General features: G+C 47.3%; 2 protein-coding genes across 2 annotated transcripts in view; one reads left to right on the forward strand and one right to left on the reverse strand.

The window, feature by feature from the left end:
• RRM1 (ribonucleotide reductase catalytic subunit M1) overlaps positions 1-15,318 on the reverse strand; it is a 241,352-nt gene that overhangs the window by 220,617 nt on the left and 5,417 nt on the right. The window lies entirely within an intron of this gene.
• Positions 12,728-15,318, forward strand: part of LOC115091758 (sodium-dependent proline transporter-like) — a 163,980-nt gene continuing 161,389 nt past the window's right edge. The window contains exon 1 of the mRNA XM_029601945.1: positions 12,728-12,836. The gene's annotated coding sequence lies outside the window, so the exon portion shown is untranslated. The remainder of the gene's footprint in view (positions 12,837-15,318) is intronic.

The raw sequence follows: 15,318 nt of genomic DNA on the forward strand, positions 1-15,318 counted from the left end.
TCCTTACCTAACGAATGTCTGCAGGTAGCAATGAAAGCCGATTTAACCAGCTGAAAGGCTTGAACAGGGAATACCTGGTATTAGCAGTGGCTATTCACTATTGATTAATAGTTTATGGACTTGTCCTCCAAGAACTTAGCCAAACCAGCCAAACCTTTTTTAAACCCAGCTGCACTAACTGCCTTAACCACATCCTCTGGCAACAAATTCCAGAGCTTAATTGTGCATTGAGTGAAAAGAATTTTCTCCGATTCATTTTAAATGTGTTACTTGATAACATATGGGATAGGAGGAAAAGTCCTTTCATGGATTACAAACTGGTTAAAAGACAGGAAACAGAGAGTAGGATTAAATGGTCAATTTTCTCAGTGGAAAAGGGTAAACAGTGGAGTGCCTCAGGGATCTGTATTGGGACCCTTACTTTTCAATATATATATAAATGATTTGGAAAGGAATATGACGAGTGAGGTAATCAAATTTGCGGATGATACAAAATTATTCAGAGTACTTAAATCACAAGCAGATTGTGATACATTACAGGAGGACCTCGCAAGACTGGAAGATTGGGCATCCAAATGGCAGATGAAATTTAATGTGGACAAGTGCAAGGTGATACACATGGGGAAAAATAACCCTTGCTGTAGTTACACGATGTTAGGTTCCATATTAGGAGCTACCACCCAGGAAAAAGACCTAGGCATCATAGTGGATAATACTTTAAAATCATCGGCTCAGTGTGCTGCAGCAGTCAAAAAAGCAAACAGAATGATAGGAATTATTAGGAAGGGAATGGTGAATAAAACGGAAAATGTCATAATGCCTCGGTATCGCTCCATGGTGAGACCGCACCTTGAATACTGTGTACAATTCTGGTCGCCGCATCTCAAAAAAGATATAATTGTGATGGAGAAGGTACAGAGAAGGGCAACCAAAATGATAAAGGGGATGGAACAGCTCCCCTATGAGGAAAGGCTGAAGAGGTTAGGGCTGTTCAGCTTGGGGAAGAGATGGCTGAGGGGGCTCTTTGATGTTAAATCCAATTCATTTATAGGCTGAAATAAATTTGTGATCTTATTTTTCCAGTGATAATCTTCAGAATTTGTAATTGTCAGTTCCTTTATAATTTAGCTCCTTCACCTTTCCCATTAATCTGATTGAAGAAATTGTAAGTCTTCTCCCAATATCTCAAATTTAACATAGAAACATAGAAATGACGGCAGAAGAAGACCAAACAGCCCATCTAGTCTGCCCAGCAAGCTACGCACTTTATCCATTTTTTTCCCCTTTTTCTCTGTCCCACCTGTTACTATTGGCTTCCAGTACCCTCCAGCCCTAATTCCCCTCCACCCCACCACCAATTTAGAGAGTAGCGCCGTATCTGCATCCAAGTGACATCCAGCTCAATTAGGGGTAGCAACTGCTGTAACAAGCAGGCCACCCCCTGCCCCATACTCTTACCCACCCCTGGTTTTTTTTAATTTGGAGATAGCAGCCCTCCATCCTTCCGCTCCGTGAAGGTGAAACACCAACCACTGGCCACTGGCATCCCGCTCTGTGAATGCCTCTGTGGCTACTGCCGCTCCGTGCAGTGTTTTGCTGCCTCCTCTTTATTCACGCCCTCTAGACTTGATGGATCCACAGTGTTTATCCCACAACCCTTTGAAGTCCTTCACGGTTTTAGACTTCACCACTTCCTCCGGAAGGGCATTCCAGGCATCCACCACCCTTTCCGTGAAGAAATACTTCCTGACATTGGTTCTTAGTCTTCCTCCCTGGAGCCTCAGCTCGTGACCTCTGGTTCTGCTGATTTTTTTCTGACGGAAAAGGTTTGTCGTTGTCTTTGGATCATTAAAGTTTTTCAAGTTTCTGAAAGTCTGAATCATATCACCCCTGCTCCTCCTTTCCTCCAGGGAGTACATATTTAGATTCTTCAATCTCTTCATCCAATGAAGACCCTCCACCTTCCTGGTCGCCCTTCTCTGTACCGCTTCCATCTTGTCTTTGTCTTTTTGTAGATACGGTCTCCAGAACTGAACACAGTACTCCAGGTGAGGCCTCACCAAGGACCTGTACAAGGGGATAATCACTTCCCTTTTCTTACTCGATATTCCTCGCTCTAAGCAGCCCAGAATTCTTCTGGCTTTTGCTATCGCCTTGTCGCATTGTTTCGCAGACTTCATATTATTAGACAATATCACCCCAAGGTCTCTCTCCTGTTCCGTGCACATCAGCCTTCCCCCCCCCCCCCCCCCCCCATCGAATACAGTTCATTCGGATTTCCACTCCCCATATGCATGATTTTGCACTTCTTGGCATTGAATCTCAGCTGCCATATCTTCGACCACTCTTCCAGCTTCCTTAAATCCCGTCTCATTTTCTCCACTCCTTCCGGCGTGTCCACTCTGTTGCAGATTTTAGTGTCATCCGCAAAAAGACAAACCTTACCTTCTATCCTGTCCGCAATGTCGCTCACAAAGATATTGAACAGGACCGGTCCCAACACAGATCCTTGCGGTACACCACTTAAAACCGCTCTCTCTTCAGAGAAAGTTCCATTTACCATCACACATTGTCTTCTGTCCGTCAATTTATTGCAGAGTCTTCCCATTGTGTCACATTGGTCGCAATTTTTATTCGCATAGCTCTCCTTCTGGCAGTTCCACTCTGCTATTAATTGCATCAGTAGCATGGGATTTACTCTCATGCAACTTACCTGGCTCAGTAGAAAAAAACCTTTTGAATGATATCGTCTTAATTCCTCCTCCAAATTCTCCTCAGGAAGATTCTTCTTCCTCTAAATACGAAGGTTCTGAGTGCCTGGGCCCTAGGGTTCTCGGTCGATAATGCACAGACAGAGAAATCTTACTCAACAAGGGTAAGAGAATGAGAACGAGGAAGGCTGGAAGAGCTTCCTTCTCCAGTAACTGAACGGTCTCCATAACCCTAGACCCAAAAAAATAGAGTTAAGACACTCTGAGGTCCACATTCAGAGACATTTAGGTGGATAGCTCACAGGTTGTCCGGCTGGATAACTTGGGGGCATTTCAGGGAGGAATTATGTTAGCAGGATACATTATCTGGCTAAGTTTAGTCAGGCCAAAGAGCTATCCTAGGGTTAGCTGGATAACTTCAAGATAGAGAGCTGTATTCAGTGATGCGGCTACAATATTGAATACACCTCCAAAGTTAGCCGGATACGTTTATCTGCTATCCAGACAGTGACTGAACACGGCCCATTCTTTTTCCACTTCATTACCCAGGTTTCTGCGAACAAGACACTCGGACTTCTTTTCCCAAAAGCACAAAAAAAGTGGGATTGCACAAACAGGGCTGCCCCACAGCAGGGTTAAGAACATAAGAAACTGCTATGCTGGGTCAGACCAAGGGTCCATCAAGCCCAGCATCCTGTTTCCAACAGAGGCCAAACCAGGCCATAAGAACCTGGCAAGTACCCAAAAACCAAGAAGGTCCCAAGCTACTGATGCAATTAATAGCAGTGGCTATTCCCTAAGTAAACTAAGTGTAAATAACTGATTCACATCTACTCGTTCAAGACCTCTCATGATCTTAAACACCTCTATCATATCCCCCCTCAGCTGTCTCTTCTCCAAGCTGAACAGCCCTAACCTCTTTAGTCTTTCCTCATAGGGAAGTTGTTCCATCCCCTTATCATTTTGGTTGCCCTTCTCTGTACCTTCTCCATCGCAATTATCTTTTTTGAGATGTGGCGACCAGAATTGTACACAGTATTCAAGGTTAACTCAGGAAAATTAAAGAAGAATCCACACACTAAGATGGTGGCAAGCACACACCATCTCCTTCTCCCACACAGGGGTGTCCAATCCCAAAGTCTACTTGCCAATGTCTCTGCACCTCCCCAGAATGTTTGGTTCACTCCATCTGGTAAGGAAACCAAGGGGGAATTAAATATACTGAGAAAAAGAAAGCTATATCACTGCTTTATTGCTATTAAGCACAAAAGCTACTGAAAGAAATGTTAAATTAATCAATGACTGGAATGTGGATGTGTGTTTATCACTTCATATTGATGACTGCTGTGATAGCTGGTGCTCACGTCAAAAGATCTCTGTCTGTAACAAAAACAGAGCATTAATGTTTAAACTTTTGCATAGGACTTGCGGATATTAATGTAACCTTTGTTTGGGGAGGGCACACAAGCTAATGTATTCCTTCAGGGCTGCTCCGGCTAGCGCTTCTCCCATCCCTTCACTCTCTCTCTCTCTCTCTCCCAAGTGGGGGAGCACAGGCAGTGGTGCGATCCTTTCTGGATCTGCTGCTAGATCCTGGGACAAACCAGGCAGGACAAGGAGGCTCTGGGTGGTAAATTAAATGTTTGCTGCTTCCTTAAATATAATATTAAAGTCCATCTTTTTCTGTAAAAGTTGACATTAAAGCTGACTGATGTACAAAGGTGTTTCTCTCTTCTGGGTGGGTGTCCTTTGTCTTGGGTATCTGGGTAAAGCTTCCCATGGTGATTTTTAAGTGCACAAAGCTCTCCCGGTGGGCCGGATGGGAATCCTATTGGAATGGACCCCACAAACACGTAAAATTCCTACCAGAGTCCCAGTTCATGGGGCCTGACCTGGTCCCGTGGGGTGGAGATCCTAGACGAGGTCTCCAAGATCTTGATCCTTCTCCCTTAATCTTGGTGTCTGTGACTTCTCATGCAAGAAAAGTCTTAGGAATAGGGAACCAGGCTATCCCAGCCCTGGAACCCTTATAGGGAGGGGTGGGTCAAATATTTCCCCCAAAAAAACAATATCCGAATGCTTGCTTGCCACAGAAATCCCTTGGTGACTGTTGCTTTGCTGACACTGGTCGTGCCACATGCAGGGAGTGGATTAGGGTTCACAGGTATTCAGCCCTTGTCCTTTGTGTCAAAGGGTGCAAGGTGTAAGCAGCCATTTCTTCTGAAAAAAAAAACCAGGATACATCTTGGCCCTCAGAAAGCTCGGTCACTGTCACTCGTCTTTTGCCCACCTAGGGAGTAGAGGGGAGCTCACAGGGTCTTCAGCCCTTTGAAGGAGAATCCCAAAAGGGCTTCAGCAAAAATCTATCTTATTGCAAATAATGTGGGGGGATCCTCTGGCAGGGAATGTACGGTGAGGAACCTCTTCAAAACTAAAGTTCATCAGGAGGCTGGGAGGCCTCACCAGGGAGTATTAAAAAAAAAAACTATGTCCCCACTGCTCAGAGGCAAACTCAGATGACCACCCAGAACGCTAAACCTGCTGCACTAAACAGGCGGAGGCAATCAATCTCAGCCCTCCAGGTTGGGAGGGGCTGAAAAGGATGAGAGGCTCACAGGGATGCAGTCTCTAAGCAAGGACCTAGGGCCATCTGGTGGCTGACCCAAGGGGGTGCCACATTAGCAATTCCACTCCATACTGTCCGAGAGGGTGTGGGGGAGAGGCATTTATTGTGCTGGGTTTGCTCTATGGTGACAAATGCTCAAAATAATATTCAGGCCACAACTGGGCAACCATTTAAAGTATCTGCACAATTGTGTCTCCTGGGAGTGAGGCCCCGCCCCGCCACTCCACCCAAGGCCAACCTGGTTGCCGTTCCTGCTGCTTGTGTGGCCTGAAACGCCACCGGCATTCTCAGACGTGGCACGCATGTGCCTCAGCTCTCAATTTAAAGGGACCACTGCAGGAAAAGCCCATGGCCCCTTCTGATGACGTCCTTCCTGCATCCCTTTCTTATTGCCTTTGCAAGGTCTTCTGTTTCCTGTCTTCATTGTTGGAGGTCCTTCATGTCTTTGTTCCTGTGAAGTTCCTGGTCTCTTGTCGAGATCCTGCTTCCAAGCCTGTTTCCTGGTCTTTGGTTCTTGTTCCAAGTCAGTGTCCTGCCCGAGTCTTCCGCTGGTTCTAACCTTTGGAGTCTTCCACGTTTCTGAATCTGAGTTCCTGAGTCCTATCCGTGGTCTTTGGTGTTTTTGTTCCAGTTTCCATCTTATTTCAAGTCTTTGAATCCAGTGCCTTTTCTACTATTGGCGTGGTCTGCGACAAACCCCGGGGTTGTGTAGGGCACTCAGCTGTGCCGGACTCTCTCAGAGCCTTCGTCTTGTTCCAAGTCCTGATCTTAATCTTATCCAAGTCTTCAGTGTCATGTCCAAGCCTTCATCCTGTCATGTCTAGAGTCCTCTGGCTCCATCTGTTCTCATGCACCAATCTCTTCCAAGCGGCAGTCCGAAAGGGCTTTTGAGTGGCTGGAGGGCTACCCCAGAGGCCAACATTGCATTGCATGACATATGGGCTCTCTTCAATCCTCATTATGTACTATGTTCAAGGTATTCCACGTATTCCATATTCAATGTATACCATGTTTATTGTAATTCCAATTCTGGTTATCTGTAAACCAAAGCGATATGTACTAGTTCATGATCTTCGGTATATAAAAGCCTTTAAATAATAAATAAATAAATAAATGGTGCGTGTTGGATGTCAGAGTGTTCCTGGTTCCAAGTTTTCCTATGCCAAGTCAAGAGAGTTTCCTGTTTCGGCCAGCCCATGCCCGGCTGTGCTCGCCCACCAGCGATGTGGACCACGGCCAGCCCCAGGGTTGTGCAGGTTGCATCACGGCACAGGGGCCCATGCTCTCGAGCACCCATCCACCCTCGCAACGCTTTCTTGACTTGACTTTCAGGAGCTAGGCACTCCCTTCATCACGTCAAAACAAAGTGAGCAGGTAAAGGCAGAGGACGGTGTTTGAATGTTCAAGTAAATCACGGATTACATGGCAAAGATGGTGTGAAGGGGGTTGACACGTTAGCAGGGTGATAATTCTGTTTGGGTCTCTGTCACCTTGTGTCTGGGAGTCAGCCAGCCAGCCTCTATTATATCGTTTATGTATTTATTTATTTGCTGAGTTTTATATACCGTCATTCGGTAGAGCCATCATAGCGGTTTAAAAATGAACATTTTTCTTAGCAGTTTTGCAACAGTATAACAATGTGAACATTTACAGAAATAAACATATCAAGTCCAGTACGCATTATTAGGTTGGATGAGGAGGGTATGTAGGATTAGGTTGGAGAGAAAGTATTAAGAGGATTATAGCTGAGAGTTCATTTGAGAGTTGGTATGATCAGATGAATGAAGGTCAGTGTAGAATTTGCAAAACATTAGTGTTTTTAGGTCTTTTTTGAATGTTTTTAAGTTGTGTTGGGTTCTCAGATCTTCAGGTAGGGTGTTCCAAAGTTTAGGGGAGGCGATGGAGAAGGCTCTCTCTCTCTTGTTGTTGCCAGATGCGCATCTTTGATGGTGGGGATGTTTAAGTAACCTGAGTTATTAGAGCGTAAGTTTCTTGGAGGGTTTTGAGGAGTTATGTTTAGGGTGTTTAGACCTTGATGATCATTGTTTAGAATTTTGTGAATGATGGTCATTGATTTATAAGCAATACGTGCTGTAATTGGAGCCAGTGAAGTGAGGTCAATATGGGCGTTATGTGGTCACTTCTTTTTGTTCCTGTTAAGACTCTGGCAGCTGAGTTCTGCAGTATTTGGAGTGGTTTGAGGGTTGAGAAGGGTATTCCAATTAGTAAGGAGTTGCAATAGTCGAAGGTGGAGAAAATAAGTAGTTGTAGGACAATTCTGAAATCGTCAGGGTTGAGAAATAGTTTCAGATGTCTTAGGGTTAGGAGTCTGTGGTATCCTTCTTTGGTTTTATTTGATATGTGGTTCTTAAAAGAAAGATCTTTATCAATGATAATTCTGAGGTTCCTGGTGTGGGTGGTAGGGATTATAGATATCATATGTTTGTCTGGAATTGTCAGGGGTGGTGGAGCTGGATTATGTTTTTTGTCCATGAGTATTATTTCAGTTTTGTCAAAATTGATTATGAGTTTCAGAGAGTTTAGGAGATGTTTGATTGAAATACGTAGATCTGAGGTTTTCTTGTAGGTGTCTTCAATCAAATTTTGTATGGGAATTAGAAGCTGAATGTCATCAGCGTATAGGAAGTGTGTGATTCTGCATTCTTTTAGTAGTTGGCAGATGGGGAGAAGGTATATGTTGAAAAGGGTGGCGGATAAAGCTGATCCTTGAGGGACTCCAGTGTTGAGGTTGATCATTTTTGATGGGTTGTTGTTGATTAATACTTGGTATGTTCGATCAGATAGATAGGAAGAGAACCATTGTAAGGTGGTGCCAGTTAAACCAATTTGTGTTAGTCGCTCCAACAGTATATTGTGGTTTACTGTGTCAAAGGCGACTGAGAGGTCAAGGAGTATGAGGAAGTATTTTTCACCTTTGTCAAAGCCTCTTAAAATAGTGTCATTTAGGGAGATAAGGAGAGATTCTGTGTTTAGGTTTTTTCTAAATCCATATTGGGATGGAGGTAGGATGCTGTTTGTCTCAAGATAGTCGTCAAGTTGAGTGTGTGTGACTTTTTCAATGGTTTTGGCTATGAACGAGAGGTTTGATATGGGTCAGTAGTTGGTAAGGATTTCAGGATCTAGGTTGTTCTTTTTTAGGATTGGTTTGATGACAGCAGATTTGAGGCATTTGGGGTAATTACCTTCGGTCAGAGATAAATTGACAATTTTGGTGATGGTTTTTGATATGGTGGGTTCGATTGTTTTGAGGGTTGTTATTGAGATGTTGTCTATTGGATGGCTGGTGGGGTTCATTTTATTTATGATAGATTGAATTTCAAGTATGGATGTGGTATCAAAGTTTGACCATGATGATGTTAACTTGATGTTAAGTTTGGTGTTCTGGTTGTTGTCGGTTATGTTGGATTGGATTAGATGATATATTTTATTGTTGAAGAAATCAGCAAAGTCATCGCTTCCATGTTTGGTACATGTGGGCTCTTGGGTGGTTTTAGTAAGTTTCTGAACTATTGTGAACAACATTCTGGGGTTATGATGAAATTTGGAGATTTTGCTGGAGAAGAATTCTTTTTTCGCATTGTTGATGATATTTTTGTATTCGGCTAAGTTGTTCCGATAATTGTTTAGTGTGGTTGTATTTTTGTTTTTTCTCCACTCTCTTTCTTTTTTCCTGAGTAAACGTTTGGCAGTTCTGATGTTTTCGTTATACCATTGGTTGTTGTGTTTGGATTGTTGTTTAGTCTTTGTAATAATGGGCTAAATGGAGTCTGCTACTTTTTTTGTAATATTTATCCATGATGAAGTTGCAGTCTCAGAATTTGCTAGATTTATGTTGCTTAGTTCTACTTGAAGAGCTTTTTGAAGAAGTTCAGTGTTGAATGGTGGACGTTAGGAGATCTTGTTTGGAGTGGTTTTAGGTGGTTTAAGGTTGAAATTGACGTGTAATTTCACTTGGATAAGGTGGTGGTCAGACCAGGGTATTTCTGTGGTTTGAATAGAGTTTGAGTGCCAGATATCAGTGTTGATAAAGATGAGGTCGATAGTGTGGCCAGCTTTATGAGTTGGGGATTGGATTATTTGGTTTAGATTTAGAGTTGAAAGGGCATCGGTGATAGTTTGGCAGGCTTTTGATTGCGAGGGTGAGTTGAAGTGAATGTTGAAGTCACCAAGGATTATGATGGGTTGGTTGAGGGAAATATTGTTCATGATATATTCAATTAGTGGGGAGCAGTTTTTCTCGAGGGTTCCCGGAGGATAGTAAGCAAGGCAGATCTGTAGTTTAGGCGAATCGAATAACGCAATTTCAAATGATGGAGATATGTTTGGTGGACGAAATTTTAGTTGAAGGTTTTTTGAGATGAGCATTAAACCACCTCCTTTTTTTGTTTTTTTCTGGGAATTGAGGAGGTGTAATCTTGGTAGGATAGTTGGTTAATTAGTATGGAATCTGTCTTTTTGAGCCAGGTTTCAGTTATTGCGATGAAATCTGATTTGGAGTCAATGAGTAAGTCATTGAATAGAGGAATTTTTTTTTATTATTGAATGGGCATTGACAAGTATGAATGAGAGTAGTAAGTAGTTTGAGAGCTGGATATTTGAGTAGTTTTTGTTTATTGGTTGTTTTAGTTTGTTGAGGGGTTTGGTTGTGTATTCCATTTGTGTTGAGTGATTGTTAGGGAGGGGTTTTGAGCTGGACATTCAGCTCGCGGTGAGCGGGAACTTTCTTTATTAATTACAAGGACTTAGCTTCTGTAATACTCTGTTTACATTTTCCTTGGCTACCTTTACTGGATATGCAGTGGAACGTACCTAGGTAAAGTTAACCAGCTAACTTCAGGATTGCTGTCTTACTGACCGGACTTATGCGCGTAACTTTAACCGGAGACCGCGCGGTAAGCGCTCATCGGCTAAATTTAACCTGCCCCTCCCTCGGAGCACCTCCACTGATGCCCCTTTCTATCCAGATACATTTTGTGCAGTCGGCAGAGGGGGAAATATTCAAATCCTGGTTTTGTTAACCACACAAAACCTTTGAATATTGACCCCTTTGTTTGGAAGCGTCTTGGATAGTTCTGAATTTCTCTTGTAGGGATGTTTCCCCGCGGAGAGGGTGCCTTGCTTGTCATCTTTTTTTTCTCTGTCTGTGTAGGTTTATTTTTCTCTCTAACTTCGGCTCTTTCGCATCCTTCGACATTGAGTAATGGGCGCTACATCAGAGGATCCTGGGTAAAGTGCTAGCGTGCTTTATTGCAGGGGGGTTTTTGACTTTTTATTTTCTTTTTGGGCTTCTCTTTGAAACGAGTTCCTTGCTTGCCTGTTGCTTCAGGTTAGGCGGTTATTGAAAAGATATAGTATTGGGGAGCAGGGAATATTTCTTTCAGCGGTTCGGCCTCCCGGAGTGTGGCACCGGGTTGTACATTATTCCATGATCTTTCTCTCTTTTTTTTTTTGCATTGCGATAGATCTTCCCTCCTCGTTGTAAGGGAAGATGCTTTTTTTCCTGCTCGTGTTTTTAGGGTCGTAGCCTTTTTGCTTGTTTATTTATTTATTTAAATTTTTTATATACCGTCATTCGCGATGGGAGTCGCATCATGCCGGTTTACAAATAACAAGGTGTGACAACAGAATAAATACTTAATAACTTAAAAACATTAACATGTGATAGAATGATTTAGTCACGTCTTTCGGGTGTCTGTCCCTAACTCGTCTCAAAGCATGTGCAGTGATCCCGTGAGGGTTGGCTGTGTAGGATGGACTTTCTGGTAAGCAGAGAGAGGAATCTGGAACTGAGGATAAGCAGTGATTCAGAAACCCCAACGGAGTAAGAGACTTCAGACCGGGAGCACATGAGATGAGACCGGAAGACCTAAACGTGAATGCCTAGAGGAGAAAGGAAAGTGGGGAGATGTGACAGAGGCATTCAAATAATTCAAAAGTACAAACCATGCACAAAAAGCAAATTTTTTTTTACAGAAAATGACTACTCTAGAGCAAGAGGTGACAGTATGAGGTTTCAAGGAGAGAAGATTCAGGAGCAACATCTGAAGCTGTTTCTTCATGGATAGGGTGGAGGAGGCATGGAACAGGTGGTGGAGAGCCTGGGATAAGCCCAGAGAGAGAGAGTGGGATCTAATGAGAGATGCACATCATTTACCGTCTCTCATTCTGTGCGACCTCACAGAGACTTAAACAGGATAAGAGATTGCTGGTCATCAGATTTAGGAGAAAATTAAGGAATTCAGGGCGGCAGAGCACCTTTCTGGATTTGGAGGGGGAGAGCCAAACGAACCGACCTCCACCCCTGCTCCCTGGTTTGCTGATGCTGTGAGAGGCAAAAGGTTGGCTGGGCCATGGCCCTTTCCCGGGGACGTGAGCGCTACAAAAGCAAGGGGAGCGGTGGATTTCTCCCAGCGAGGGGAGTTCATGCACAACCCGGAGGAGGAGGAGGACAGTGGGCCTGTAATGACCATGAAAAATGAAACGAACGAACGAATGAAGCGTGAGCCATCCAAGGCTAGGGTTGCCTCCTGGCTCCATGTCATGAGGCTAATCCGGTCCTGGTTTTACCCTGCTGCGTGCAGAGACAACTAGAATGACGTGCAGCAGGGTAAAACCAGGACCGGATTAGCCTCATGACATGGAGCCAGGTGGCAAGCCCTGTGCAAAGTGGACATTAAGGTCAGCCAGGAAAGCAGCAGGAGCCATCGTGGTCCTTTAAATGAAGTTACTAGCAGAGGTCATGGGGCAGCAGAGGAGCCGCTGGGAAATAGTTAGGAGTTCACTGCTCCTGTTCTGGGCGGGTGCCCGAGTCCCTCTGGGAGGGGGCCCGGCCGTTCCCTAAATAAGCAGCAGTATCCGAGGTAATGGATGGGGGACGCCTGTGGTCTCAGCGAGGTTAGGGGTTACACATCCCCCCCCCCCCCTGCTTGCATGTCTTACTAATTCTCTCTCTCTCTTATTCTTCCTCCTCTCCCCCACCTCAGGACTCCCCTGGGCAGCCGAACGGAGTAAATGTGGAGCAGGTGGCCCCTCAGGACCCGCCGCCGCCCCCTTTCCAGATCCAGCCCGCGGCGCAGGGCCCGGGGCCCGGCCCGCCCCGACAGACCTGGGGCGGCGAGTACGAGTTCCTGCTCTCCTGCCTCGGCTACTGCGTGGGCCTGGGCAACGTCTGGCGCTTCCCCTACCTCTGCTACCGCAACGGAGGAGGTGAGTGCGGCGGCGGCGGCGGCGAAGAAAAGGGCGGGAAGGCGGCGGCGGCGAAAAGGGCGGGAAGGCGGCGGCGGCGAAAAGGGCGGGAAGGCGGCGAGGCGGCCCCGCCCACCTCTGCCCTGCGACGTCCCGATAGGCGCAGGGGTCCTCCCGGGGTGAGGCAGGGTTCAGGTCAAAGGGGCATCGGGGCTCATGCTCGTCCCCGCACTAATGTCATTTCCTGGCAAAGCCCTGGCCGGAGGGACTGGCCGAGGTCTCTGCAGCAGGAAGTAGGTTGGGCAGCCTAGAGGGGGCCTAAGGTTTCCTATCCGTTGGGATTTCTGCTTTTCCTTCCCCCGTTCAAGCTGCCGGCACCATTAATCGCCCACAGAGAGCGCCCCGTGCTGAGCCCCCCCCGGCGCGTGGGACCTCTGGAGACCGGGAGTGCGGGGAGAGGCAGAAGGGGAAGAGCCATCCTCACTCACCCAAGCCCCTCTTCAGCCTCCCCCTGGGAGCTTTCTCCTTCCTGGAGTGAACCTCCGCTCCCTGCTCGGAGGTCGCATCCTTGCCCCCTCAGCCCCCCCCGGGGATAATTGTGCCCCTTCTCCGCTCTCTGCTTCCTAAGGAGAAGGGGAATAGATCTGGGGAGCCCTTCTTCGTAGGGCGGCACCTCCGTCCCCTTGATGTTAGCCAGGGGTAAACCTTCAAAGGCCTGGTCAGGAGCTAGGCCGGGAAGTTCCCGAGGTCCTGGCTGACGGTTAATGCCACCCCGGGGCCAGCTTTCAGAAGAGGGATACTTTCAGGGACTGCCAGAGTGGCTTCTAGAGAGCCTTGCTCCTCTGGCGCAGGGGATTTTTCGGGAGGGGGACAGGTATTGTTTTTTTGAGGCCTGTATTCAGCTGCTGTCTGGCTGAATAAGTTTGCCAGCTGACCTTCTCTTGCTTGAGAGGGTCAGGAGTGCAGCTGAAATTTTGGTCCTCTGGTTGAACCCCACCTGCAGGACTGGTTTTGCTCTGCTCAGAGCCGGTGCAAGGGGATTGGGCGCCCTAGGCACCATCAACCTTGCACCTCCCCCCCCCCCCTTCCCCACCCCCAAAAGAAAACTCACGGATCACCTAGTGGGTCCAGCAGGGGGCCCGGGATCCATCTGCCGCCCCCCCCCCCCCCCCCCCCCGGGTCGTCGGCTGCCACTAATCGAAATGGCCTTCAGCACCTACCACGTGACAGGGGCTACCGGTGCCATTGGTTGGCCCCTGTCACATGGCAGAGGCTAAAGGCCACTGGTGCCATTTTGGATAGTGGCAGCCGAGGGCCCCGGGAGCGGCAGATCGTTCCCAGGCCGTTCACTGGACCACCAGAGGGGCATCGGGGGGGGTGGCACTGGGGGGGGGGGGGGATGAGGCGCAGTGGTGCCCCCTAAGTCTCAGCGCCCTAGGCACAGGCCTAGTGGTTCCTGCGGCCCTGGCTGTACGTGGTCCATGATGGTAAATCTTCCATGATGCGTTGCTCCCGCCGCGGTCACTTTCATTCAAAGGGTTAGCAGGAAACGTTGGGCGTCAAGTGGCTGCCTCGACAGGGTTTCAGCGCCTAAAAGCAAGAGGCGAGGGCAGGGGCAGACTGGGGGAAGGAAGTTAGGAGCTCTAAATATGGCCACCTAGATCCTCTCTCCCTTCCATATCTTTGTGAACTTTCAGCTGGGGTGGGGAGCGCTGGTGGCCCTCTGGCTACCCCCTCCCTTGTGCTGAATTTTAAAAAATGAAGTTGGCATCCCCCCCTCCTGTCCGAAAAGTAGAACAGGGGGCTGACAGCGCCCCCCCGCAGCCGAGATCCTGCTCCATCCTGGCAGACTGTACAAGCAGGCTGGGGGTGTCCAGTCTGCCTCTCGCACCACCTCTGTGATCTTCCCTCCTCTCTGCCTGGCATCCTTGCTTGATGTGACGAGGTGAGGTCATCGGGACAACCCGGGCCAACAAGCAGGGAGAAGGCAGGGGGTTAATGCCGGGGAGGGAGGGGTTAATGCCCGCCCCTGCGCCCCAGCTCCAGCTTCTCCCTCGCTCCTCTGGCTTGTAGGGCATTGCAGTGACTTGTGGTAAGGGGGAGCATCCTAAGTCGAGATTTTCAGGCAAATGTGGTGCTTAAGGTTTTTTTGGTTGAAAATGTTCCTGAATCTAGGCAGGCAAGATATAGTCGTCTAACTCCGGCATTCGGCTGAAAATGGGGGTCTAAGATACAACCCCCTCACCAGAAATTACTAGGATGGCCCCTCCCTTCCGTCTGTGGCTTGTAGAGGTTGAGCTCTCGCTGTCCCTCCGAACGGTAAACACTCGCAACTATTGGACGGTAATTCACAAGGAAGGCCGTTTCCAAAGCAGGTAAAAAGCAGCGCTTTACCCGTAGAGATGGGAGGGTGACGGTGTGTGGCTAATGGCACCACGGGTGCTCTCTGACCCGCAGCAGATTGGAAAATACAAGCGGACTTCCGAATATCTGAAAAGCACCCTGCATTTTTATAGCTGGAAAAAGTACTCGCTTGAAGCCCAGGTGCAGATGTGCGCAGGTGCAGATGTGCGCAGGTACTCCCCCCCCCCCCCCCCCCCTCACCTCCCTGGTACTGGGAAGTTTCTGAGACTCTCAGGCAGGTTGACTGCTGTGCTCTTCTCCCTTGGAAAATCCAAGTCAGGCATGAGGGGCTCTCTCCTTGGAGCTCAGACCCTTGCACTGCGAGTTATTGTGAGGTCCCTTAATTTTGAGGACCTATAAGCAAATTGGACA

This window comes from Rhinatrema bivittatum, chromosome 5 (assembly GCF_901001135.1).
Source record: "Rhinatrema bivittatum chromosome 5, aRhiBiv1.1, whole genome shotgun sequence".
In the NCBI taxonomy this organism is placed as follows: Eukaryota; Metazoa; Chordata; class Amphibia; order Gymnophiona; family Rhinatrematidae; genus Rhinatrema; species Rhinatrema bivittatum.